The following is a 12,853-nucleotide window of genomic DNA, read 5'->3' as shown; positions in this document are numbered from 1 at the left end:
AGTTGCTAGTCCCACTATTTGCTTTAAAATTAATTGCAGGTGCTCCTGAATGTTTTATTACAGCCCCAAAGTTGTATATTTCAAAGAACAGTACAGATGAGTCCTGTTTATTTGTTAAATTAAAGCTTTGTTGGTAAAATTACAGCTTAATTAATATTATGGGTACTGTATAACGAAATAGTTTACCTTGTGCATAATTTATTTCCACATGCATATCTCTGTACAGACCCATTACAGCTCTAAGGCAGCTAAAATAAAATATTCCTCCTTTGCTGGCATTTTTCTAAATAGCAGTTCACTAAATCAATATTATTCACTTGGTATTTTTAAAAGCAGTGTATCTTAATAATTACACAGCATTAGAGTAGGCAATAATTTCACTTGCTGAGCATATTAAATTTAGCAAAACATCAGTCAAATAGTTTGCTCTTCTTCAGAATTTGTAAGCAAAGAGTGAGAGAGTTTGGAACCATGTTACTTTGGTATAAATGTCACATATAGTTTAAGACTGTGGATGTGACTCCCTAAGCAAGCACAGTGCCATATATCTTTATTAGTTTCATTGGTCAGTGCAGTGACCAGTTGTTTATACTCATTACTCAAGACAAGGTGAACCATTTGGCACAGGCCACAAACACAGCTAAAAACATATGACTTTGCAGAAAATAAAAATTGTAGAAAAGGCTGCACACAATGCTATGTATACATCCTACCAGAATAACATTATTTATTTATGCCTTTTCAGGCTTCCAGTCTCTTTGACATGCCAAAAAAAATCTTTCCTGACCAATTTTTTTTCTGATATAATTTTGTTGTTTATTATCATTATGTCAGTGTTCATCACTAGAGATTTCTGAAAAAAAAAAGAATTTTATTAGTTAAACCAATGGAATAATAATCCACAAGGTAGAGGGATGTTTGATGGGGTTTTTTTCTAAAGTAGTACACACACATCACTATCACTGGGGTTTTATGTCACAGAACATACTTCCTTACTCAATGATTGAAATGTAATTAAATAGGTGATACACTAAAGCAAATTTAATAAAACAAATTACAGATTCAGCTATTTTTTCTCACATTATTTTGATTACTGTATCTTGTAGTGCCATACATATACATTTCTTTCATCAAACAGATATAAAATAATTTTTTCTCTAAAGGCATAAAATATTTGGTTCTTTTCCCATATTCATTTTTATTGCTATTTCAAAATAATCCAAAATATATTCTAAATTGCTCTTCTTGAACATCCCTGGTGAGCATATCATACAGCATACCTGTGCCCAGGGGTTAAAAAGGTGGAGGGTGAACATCAGAATAAGGAATTAAGGATGTATAAATACCATTTTCTCCCTAAAAATCCTTGATAAACCAGCCCTGGTATTTAAAAAAATGTATCTTTCATGCCACCTGACAGATGCTCACTGATAGTCACAAGGATAGAAGCAAATCTAGTAATAGTCATGTTTTGGGGATTTTTCCTTCCTGATGTTGAAAATGAGAAGATTAACTCCAGGTAAGACTAAGAGCATAGAGTGCATACTGTTGTGTCTCCGATAATCTCCTTATGATACGGGAAACAAGAACATGAGACCAGAGAAGACAAGAGGAGGAAAAAAAAAAGAGGAAAAAAATCAGCCAGGTTTGGAGAGGGAAAGTAGCAGAGTAAGATGGAGATGAATATTTAGAAGTGCATCACAGCACTCAAGGGGCAAAATCTATGCAATTCATCGGATAAAGCAATTCTGGAGACACTTCCAGTACAGTCAGTGGATTTGTGTTTTAGAGGCATGTAAGTAAATGTTTCCCCAAGATTATTATAACAGTTACCATGCCACAGAAACAGCAATACTTATCTGCAGAAGAATTAAAGACTCATCTTGACACACCATATCAGCTCAGCATCCTACAAAACTGAGGGGAAATTACTCCTACAAAACTGAAGAAAAACACTGAATATACTGAAAAATTAGCAACTGCTTGCTCATTCTGCACCACATTTTGGAGAATGAAACACAAACTCTTAAGTCAAGAATGCAAATATTGACATATCAGGTCAACTCACCAAAACGTCCTTCAGGTACTGATAGATAACTGATAGATACACCTTAGTACAGTACAAAATCCTTTTGTCAAAATCCATTATTGATACTGACTACAAACTCAACCAAAACATGAGAAACTAGAGAAATAAAAAAATCCAAATAGATCAGAAGCCAGAGCCTATCTAACCACAGAGGATGTCTTTGTATGCCCATTTGTTGACTCCAGCCAACCCACACAAAGGGATCCTACCTGCAGCTTAGTACTTTCAGTGGAAACTTGCATTTAGCAAAATTTCCACTAACATCTAAAGTAAAATAGTCAATCTTATAATTTCTCTAATAAAGTAATTAACATAAATTTCTTATTAATTCAAGGGCTTGGTAACCACCAGCCCACACCATTAGTGATAGGATTTCTTAAAGCACAGTGGAAAAATTTGGGTTTTTTCCTAAGGAGGAATTTTAATCACCCCATGTTCACATAACTAAGCAACCACAGAAACCACGTTTTAAAACCAATCTCCCTGGAGAATATATTCCTAGTGTACAACATTAACAGCTTTACAAGTCTCAAACTACATGAAAAACTGGTCAAGAGTCCACCTTGCCTTTCTGTATTCACATGCAGATTGAGAAAACTTAGCTATTAGGGCTTCCTGCTGAAATATATTACCACAGAGACATCAGGAAAATAGGAGGAGAAAAAATAAAGGAATCAAATCCCTTATGTATAACAGAAGTTTTAAGAAACAACTGTAGCCCAAAATGCTATGGAGCAGGTTTATCAGAAGCACAGCTGCCCTAAAATTCTGAGGCTTTTGATGATAATAAAGACAATTTGGCAAAAAGAGAAAAAGATGTTTGTGATTGCAAGAACAGTTTTCTTGCCCTCCTGTAGCAGGAGCTTCATCTTCACCTGCAGCTTAAAAGTGCTTAGTTTAAAATTTCAGACACAAGAGTTCTCTAAAGCAGTGATTGAAAACAATTCTTTTCTTAATCCACTTCCTGAGGTTGTCTCAACTCTACAGGCATCGAAGTACTTGGACTTTCATAATCATAAGGATCAACATAATATTTGCTTCAAAGAGACAGATACTTATAATATTAAATATTTTAAAGAATTACAACCTTCCTCTCCAGCCACCACTGACTGTTTGTGGTATCTTTAACTTTCAAGCCATTACTGCTTCATTACAGAGGAAAAAATATAAAGAGGAAGACCACTTGCTTTAACATTTTGTTCCTCTTAATCTACAGAAGTGTAATTAGATCATACAGTTATGATCATACTGTAAATGTTCTAAAAGGCAACATTTGATAATTTCAAAATATTCTACTTTTCCCTATAATAAAATGCAATCAAAATTTTTGCCTTTTAGGAGCAAGTTTTCCCTTGCAATTAAAAACAACATGCCTGAGTGTTCAAAGTACAAAACCTTGCTGAACCTTAGCTGCCAACCCATGAATGTTTAAATGCCATTATCAGGTGTGCTGTTTGAATATTTTACGCAGGACATATTTGTGAAGCTTTTTTAGAACAACAAACTTCATTATAATATTTTGAAAGCAAAATTTGACAGCTGCTTGATTGATTATATTTTAATCTGCCAGTGTGAAAGTTTTGAGTTTTTCTACACTTGCTTTTGTTTTTATTAGGAGGGCACTTTTAAGGGAAGATTTTCATTTCTGCCTACCCAAGAAGCAGTCAAGGATACAGCAGCTGCAGAAGCATACCAACTTTAGACAACAACTGTCTCTTTAACTGGAGGAGAAAGAATACTGATATTTTAAAATGTCTCTTTTAAAATGTATCTTAGATAGGTCTTCACACCTTGCTGGTGCCCCCCTGATTATAAGGTGTCCAAGTACAAGTCTCTGTCTTTTCAAAAACATCACCCAAGGATGGCAGAGTGCATACCAAAGCTACTAGTCAGTGAATATATATTACAATTGCCTGACCTGTGTTTATGTCACCAGATAAGTGCTTATACACAGGTACAAACAGCCAGCTGAGATCGTTTCCTCCTCAAGAAAGGGGCAGAAGAAGGGAAAAAAACAACAACAACAACAAAAAAACCAATCCCACAAAAAAAAAAAAAACAAAAAAACAAACACAGAAAGAAAGAAAAAGAAGGGTTCAGACAGACAGGAGAAAAGAGTCCTATAGAAGGTCCCATCCATACCCCCACACATCCCCCGCCGCTTTCCCTGGACTGTGGTATGAAAAAACAATGGCTTTTCTGAGGCACTGTGCAGACAAGGCTGCTCTGAAAAAACTAATAGCCATGATTAATGACAATGGGCTAGAGGAGAGTTGGGACACAGCCGCCACATATATCATCCTTTCCCATCAGTCTCTGCTCCTCCCTGCCCCTCTTCCTCCTACCAGCAAGGCATTATAAAAATGTCTTATCTGCTTTCGACTTTTTTCTGAAATCATAGTACTGCTGAAAAAGAAGGCGGGGGGGGGAAGGAGAGAGAGAGAGACAAAGAGGCAATAGGATGAACAAGAAAATGGCATGTAAAATAACTATAAGATATTCCAGGGGAAAATGCACGAGCTGTAATCATTCAAGATTTCAGCAACTTGACTCTTCACATGCTGAAGCCACATTTTCAAGGTCTTATCTGCCATATGGTTCCCTGTTTGGATGATTTATTAGGTGTAGAAAGCACACTGATAAATTTTACTGCATTTCCCTGAATAGGCAACCTATGGTGTCAATAACAAAGCTCAGGCCGCTTTAATGAAAACTGTAAGCACCAAAGGGTAACCATTTATTTATGAGTCACTACAGTATTACTAGGACAAAATTTATCTTCCCTTCTCACGCATTCTGCAGAAACCAAATCTGGTCAAAGAAACAACGATCACATCCATATGTCAGTGACTTACTAACATGTCTCCTGCACACTCAGGGCTTGTATCCAAACAAACAATTTCCATATAATGACTATTTTCTCTAATGAAAAAGATGCTCTTAAGTTTTAAAATTTTAAAAATATATTGGTGACAATTTGTATATCCTCAAACTGTTACTACTCAGTGTTAATTTTGTATATCCAGGACAAAAATTTAAACCTCTCAAAAATAAGAATAAACATTTAACAAAAATAAGAATAAACATTTCAGTGCTTTAAGCTTTAGCTGTATAGGAGTGGATAATCAAAATCACTTGGGATAATTTTGGGAAAAAGGAAGCTTAAAACAAATGGCAGCTCAGATGCAAAAAGTAGTGTTTACTGTTCAATCAAAGAGTTCAGAAAATTAAGAAACTGACACTTTGGCTTTAACTCAAAACTCATAACTCTTGAAATCTATTTTGTGTATCTGTTTTAAGGCACTCATTTAAAAGAACATAGTGCAATTCCTTTTCTATCTTGTGCATTGACTGTTACTTGCTGTTACCTGTCCCGTGCCCAAAATCCCAAGGCACTTAAGATACCTAAACAAAAATTAAAAAATGCAGAAGATTCACAGGAGCTTCTTACAGCTTATAACTACTATTTGAAAGGCAAACAGAAATTCTTTGTTATTCATCCACTAGGAGAAATATCAGTGATTCAGGCCTAATCGACAATGACAGCACTGCTTGTCTTTCTCTTCACACATATAGGCCCTATTTTCTCCCCCTTGGAAAACCAACTGGCAAACCAAGTTATGCACCCCCATGATCATGGTATGAATATCAAGATTAGCATGAACACAGGTGGTGAGGTTTTGGCTCCAAACACTGTGTCCTATTTTTTTCCTAAAAATACTCAAAAGCCTATATTGGTAATCCAATTAATTTAGATTTGATTATTACATAACTCAAAAAACTATACAAGTCTGAAGAAAAAAGCACCACTCTTCCAAAAGGTCAACAGTTGTCACTGCATGCCTGAAAAAGCTTTATATTCACCTAGATACTTAACTGGTAGCTCCCAGATAGCAAACTACTGAAAATCTTGCCCTCAACATCCACCTTTAACTCAGATACATAACATGTTATTGGTACACACATGTCCTTTTTATTATAACTATAAACCTATAGTGTCAATGAACAGTTCTTGGCAGATGTCCAACTGCAAACACAAGATTTGAGTCCTTGGGGACATGGAGTGCAACGCATTTAAGGAGCTGAGCAGTTAAAGACTGGCTTTCTACATCGGTTTTTAACCTTTGACTACAGTTGTTCACATATGGCTTTTCATGTAAGTAAGTGAATCCCATGGTCCCAACACTGAGGGAAGAGCTACTCCAGGCTGGGTCAGGCACCTTTACAAAGCCTGACCCTGAAGTGATGGGATACTGTGTCACAATCAATGTGCAAAACATCCAAAATGACACTCTATAATTAGTGAGCAACATTATCTGAATTAGCAAGCACCTTTTCTTGTTACTGAAAAATTTCCTAAGCAAAGAATTCCCAAATTACCATATATCTGCATTTTTTTAAATCAATTTAACACCTGAGCAGCAGCTAAACTGGGCATTCTGAAATCCTTGATGGAAACCATAATATACATGAGCTTATTGTGTATCGAGCATCCTTGCTTCTCTCTCACTTCTCCATCGCAGAAGACTGTTATGAAAAAGGAAACTATTTTATAGTTACTTTTTAAGTATTGGGGGGGATAAAGGAGGAAGGACTTGAAATATCTCAATATTAAAACAATCCATCCTTCCTAGTCTTGTCACAGGTTCTTCTGCATTTTTCCCCCCATACCCAGAGTTCAGCTCTACTGTTCTGATTAGTAGAAAACTGCTGGTAAACATACACAAATGTGAACTTTAAGAAACTCAGAGTGAACACTGATATGTCTTTCACAGTCACTGTCCAGCTCTACAGTACAGCTTTGAATTCAATAACTTTCGTACACAGAATAAACCCATCAGTCACCTTCATCCATTTGCTGCCCATTTGAAAGAGCCTAACTAGTGTTTCCACATCTCAGTTCCCTAAGGCTGACCCTGTCCCTCACCCTGCCCAGCACACAGCTCCCACTAGCCACAGACACTGACCTAGGGAGCAGATTTATCTGTGAATGAACTAACCTGTCATAGCCTTTTCATAAGTCAGCATTATGTGGTAAGAAATGGACTTCAACTTTTTTAGCCAACAAAAATTTTTATTGGCTGTCCTCTGCTGATATTCTAGATTTTTCCTGAAAGTATTGAGGGAAAATGAATACCACACTATTAGATGTAAAATGGTGGCAGGATAATATCAGTCAGCTGTAATTGTCCATGCATATAATGTATTAGTTTTCTGTTCCTAAAAACAAGACCCGGTCTGCTCTTTACTTGCATCCAAAAATAAACTCAAAACTAAGCTCCACTGTAATGATCTTCAGAACAATCATAGTTAAAGGTAAAAAATATCTCTAATCCTGTGTTTACACTGAACACTCTTCAGAAGGAGGAATTGTATTTTACTGTGTGTCTATGCACCAGAAAGAGGACTCCAAACCCAGGCAGAAATTCCTCAATATCATCACTTGACTAACAGTACATCTCCATTTCTTCACAATGCCTGTAGTCAAGGGTGGAAGGGAGAGAGTCTCTTGGAAATGGAAGCCACTTGCTTAGATGCCTGCACTTTAGATGTTGATTAAATTCGGTTTTCCTTACAATACCAGCATATACATTTTCAGAGCAACTAAGCTCACTGCAACAGCTGTATAACCAACCCATCATGTGTGCTGTTAGTCCTATGAGCTTATCTATGAGTCTATTTTGTAAAATCAGGAGGCAAGAGAGCAAGTGGTCCCTTCACCACTGTTAGAGTACAGCTTGCTTCAGCTCCACTTTGAATCAGAATTATGCTGAAACTGAATTATGGTTTTCTCCCCCCGCAAACATTTATGCTTATTCCCCATAGACTGTTTGGGTGTCAAATCTGCATAATCACTGTATATTATTTTTCAATAATCATAAAGCAGGCAAACCACCACAGTGCCTGACATCCATTAACCAATAAGTGCACAAAGTTCTTTGCATTTTTCATTCAGTGGTTGTTTCTCCACAGCTGAACTATAAATACAAAATACAGTTTTCCTAACTGTTTAGAGTTACTTAGAGCATACAATACTCTTTCTCCCCTTCATTCTCAACTTAGCATAACATACATGATAGTAGATATACCCCAAAACATTACAGTCATGAAAAGAAGTCTACATAGTCTCCACAAAGACTATAATTTTGGCTCTGATATTTGGGGCAAGTCCACTGCCCAACACGTATGATCAGTAAAGGAGATGCTCCCCAGAGAAGAGGAAACCACAAGGCAGTACAGAGATCAAGATTTTAAAGGAGAAATGGGATGAGATGGAATGCACAAATTAATTTCTATTACACAGAAGTAGATGAATTGAAAATGATCAAATGCAAGTCCAAATGCATTTCTCGTAGAAACTTCTGGCTTCAGAGCTTACACAGATCAAACCAGTTATTACAATACTGTATTCAAGATATCTTACACTCACATTTAAAATCAACACCCATGCATACCAAAATGCACATTTAGTACTTCCTTAATGCTTACATGAATTTTAACAGGAAAGTAATCTTTATTTTAAAAGTAAGTTTCTGAAGAATTTTTCAGAATTCTAAAGAATTCAATTCAAGACGAGCACAGCAGAAATTGCATAAATTCTGATTACATGAATGTGTTATTAAACCCTATGGTACACGGTGGCACAGTGTTCTGTACAAAACTAGAGGACCACACAGTTGAAATCTAACTACGCATCATAAACACCTCCAGTATGTTTGAAATAACCTACTGGACAACATTGTTCACACACTGACATCCTGGGCTGATTTATGAAAGATCAAAGGCTATAGTGGGTAAGTATTAAGAGGTACATGTTTCACAGGATGAATAACTTTCCTTTATTTTCAGTATTGCTTATGATTTTTACAACATATTGCCTGACTCTCAAGAGCAGTCTCATAAAAAGCATGAAAAACACTTCCATCCCAAGCCTTCCAAAGACTTAAAAACAGAAGTTTGAAATACTTTTGAAACTATAAACACTTCTAAAATTTTAGAAGTAGTACTAGTCTGAATTTCTCTCATATATCTATTTGTACTTAATGGTCAGTGACAGCATAAAAACAAACAGAAAATAATTATTTGATAGAGAGTTTTTCCTTTGATTTTAAGCCTTTGGATAAACAGCAACTATATTTCCCAGATGGGGTTGGTTCTGTGGAAGACTAAAATCCTGAATGTTATATAGGCTAAAAAATAATGAACTCTAGGAACTGAAATATAGTTGCTTTTGTCATTATCAATTACCTTCTGAGTCTAACAGAATTTCAATTACAAAAGGAAAAGGCAACTAGCCAGAACAAAGGTTGTCCATACTGAATCTTAGAAGCTAGTGGCAGCTTTCATCACCACTACCATTCCATCACCACACTGGTCCACAGGCCAGGGAGAGGCCCACACAGAACCTTCTGCTGTTGACCTGCAACAAAGCACAGCTAAGACCACTGACAGTACAGCAGTTTGGGACCGGCAGCAGGAGGCAACAGAAGTAAAAGGAAGTGGAACACAGTTTTTTACCCCTTCTCTTCCACAGCTGGCTAAGATCTTTACAAGATTGGTTTGCCCTGTAACGGGAAAAATATATCTTTTCTCTGAGCTTCCACGGATGCATCACTGTAGCATGGCAGACAGTACAGAGCCACTGCCAGTTCTGCACTACTTGGAAAGAGCTCTGTTTCTTGAAAAAACAGAGTGTGAGGTAAAAGAGCCACAAGTCTGATTTGGATAGGTTGGCTGAAACAGGAGCCAGGAAAAAATACAGGCAGATAAATCAGTATGGAGACAGCAAAGAGACATAAAGTCTTCTTCCACTCAAATGAGGTAGACCATATACCACTCTGTGCTGCTTCAGAACACACAAAAACATTGTCTAACATTCACTTCATGGAAGTAGAAATTATGTTTAACATAAAATATCCCAAAACCAAGTTGAAGACATTTAAGGGCAACAAGTTGAGATGATGCAACTGATGGTGGTGGAGGCTGCATTGTGACAGTATTTTAAAAGATTAATTATGGTTTCATGGGCTAGAAAAAACAACCAGTGAAAGATCACTTCTTCACACAAAGAACTGACTGTAAATATCTGACTCAGAAATAAGCTCATACATCAGATATTCTTGAAATCTTTATGTTTTAAATTGAGACACTGGAATGACCTGATTACAAATTATATGGATTTGAAATACGGAATTCTAAATGACAGGCATCAGAAAACATAACCATTAAAGTCTGAGTAGGTAAACTTCGCTAACCATGAGATTCCAAATTTTCCTTGAATATCTTTGTTGACATTTCAAAAATAAGTATTGTTTCTGGTTACTTCTTCCTCAGCTTTTTAGATAGATAGGAACTACACCTTCTGAACTCCAGTTCTTCCTGTGAGCTTGTTGTGTGCAATGGGGGGAAAACCAAACAAAACAGAACAAAATCCCAACAAATAGAACTTCAAAATCCAAAGGCATCAGTACAGGTTTCTGCATTGTCCTGGAGATCACACTCTAAGATATTGTTCTGTCGCAGAAGTAGAGTACCATAGTAGAGCTGGAAAATTCAGTTACTAAAGCACTGGGCAAGACAAAACATCACCAACCAGCAAGACAGAAGCTCAGACATCTTGAAAGTAACGGGTGTGTTGTAACACAGGAACCATCGATATCATCTTATTTAAATTTTAATTCTTTACATAAATACATGACGGAGAAATGTATTCCTATATAAGCCACATCCTCCCCTCAGTTCAAGAAAGTAAAACTTTCATGGATTGGGAGGATGGAGGACATATGCCAATAGAAAGATTTATTTCTGGCAGTTTCAATAAAACTGAACAGCAGAGGTGCATGTGTTCCCACATCTCTCTGCTAAAGGCAAGTTGGCATGCCTGCTACAAGCTCCACTATGAGTGGTCTTTATGTTTTAGTTTTCCTGTTTGCTTTATTATTTGCTGACCATTTCCTGCTCTTCACAGACCAAACTACCCAGGATAACATAAGCAGTAAATGTCAGAACTATACAACAGACTTGATTACATGTCATTGACACTACACCTCACTTTGTATACTGGTAATTCAGAGCAATACTGTGCCTAATGTCAACAGGGAAAGGAAAAAAAAAATCAAAGCAATTCCTCGCCAAGGAAAAGATGGAAGAGCTGGGAAGAGGAAAGCAAACATTTTCAGAGAAAAGGAGCAGCCCCTGTTCTACCTCTAGTTAAGTTCTAAAAAATTATAAAATTGGACTCTGAATTACTAGACAATTTAACCTGAAAAGAAATTTCACCAGCTACCATCCACAATTACTTTCTTCAGTGTTAAATAAAATGTTGCACATACATATAAAAATGCAAAACAAAATACAAACAAATCCATATTTTTGTTCAAGGATGAACATTCCACAAAAAATGTCCTATTTTTTTCCCTCCAGGTGTTACAGCCAGTATTGCAGTCTTATTTATATAAATTTATAAAAGCCTCATTTTTGCACACTGATAGGTTAAAAACTCTGATATCAGGTCAATACATTAGTGGACTTACATTTGATCAAAGACATGTTGGGGGGGGGGGGCAGGAACAAACCACCAAACAGAATCATAAAATCTCCACTGATTCCAAAATAAACTTCTGAAAGTAAAATATTTACATGCACGTTTCCTTCATATTTATAATTTCCTTTTTATAGTCTTTTCATAGTCACCTCATGACTGCCTCCTTTCATTTTTAAAAAATGGAAAAGCAGTTCTTTTATTTTTAAAATGTATTTTGTATTGCATCCATTAGTATTCCGTGTGTTACAAAGAAATTTAATCCTCTGCTCAACTACTTTCCTTTTAACTGCACTCACAGTGCAAACTGTTTAGGAGTTCCTCTTATGCCACTTAATTTCTCTCAAAAAAAGAGAAGACTTTTTCACACCTTAACCACAGCACCATGGGGGAAAAAACCCCTTTGTATAGCATCTGATCTAAGAATGCCCTATCTGGTATTATAAAATTTCTGAAAGTATGAAAAACAATTCCAAGTCAACTGAAAACAGCTGTAAGAATTCACAACTCTAGTAGTATCTTCATTACAGGTAGCAACCATTTGACAAGGGTTGTAATCAAAGCCCACTGGCACATATAACACTTCATTATCAGTTATTCCTAAAACACTGTAAACTGGTGATTCACTCAAAAAATACTTTAAAAAGAACTTTAAAAAAGAACAATCCATGACTGCAGAAATATGAATTTGCATTTCCAAGGATGTTTGGAAACATTAGTTTTAATTAGCAAAACAAGTATTGTCCCCATGAAAGCCTTTCTTTACAAACCTTTGAATGTTTGACAAGAAAAGGTCATGTTTTGTAAAATCCTGGAAAGGTCATTCAATAACAAATCACATGAATGAAATCACAAGAGTTCAAGGAGGTTAACAGAAACACCACAGGCATTAAAGCATATTTTCAAGGTAAACAAGGTAAAAGAAAAACAGTCTGCCTCAGCTCTAGGAAAAGAAAATAGCAAGCAGACTCTAATTTGCTACACACTGTAATTTTAAGACATTTTCTCTGCACTTGGTGGCTTAACAGTACATATTATTTCTCTTGTTCAAGGCATTTAGTGAAGGATTAACAGAAAACAGACACAAAACATTTAAACATCTCTTCAAATAGTCTACATTGACCTTAGTAGATTCCCCCCCGCCCTTAATCCTGTGACCAGATACTTTAAAAAAAAAAAAAAAAAAAAAAAAAAAAAACAAAATTTAACCTCTGCTTCAACTA

At 36.1% G+C, this 12,853-nt stretch overlaps 1 protein-coding gene across 4 annotated transcripts in view; it reads right to left on the bottom strand.

The window, feature by feature from the left end:
- The window catches only part of LRMDA (leucine rich melanocyte differentiation associated), a 656,306-nt gene that overhangs the window by 545,539 nt on the left and 97,914 nt on the right, over positions 1–12,853 (bottom strand). The gene's annotated exons all lie outside the window — the stretch shown is intronic.

Source organism: Pithys albifrons, chromosome 9 (assembly GCF_047495875.1).
Source record: "Pithys albifrons albifrons isolate INPA30051 chromosome 9, PitAlb_v1, whole genome shotgun sequence".
In the NCBI taxonomy this organism is placed as follows: domain Eukaryota; kingdom Metazoa; phylum Chordata; class Aves; order Passeriformes; family Thamnophilidae; genus Pithys; species Pithys albifrons.
The sequence above is the reverse complement of the archived record's forward strand: the minus strand, read 5'-3'. Positions and strand labels throughout refer to the sequence as shown.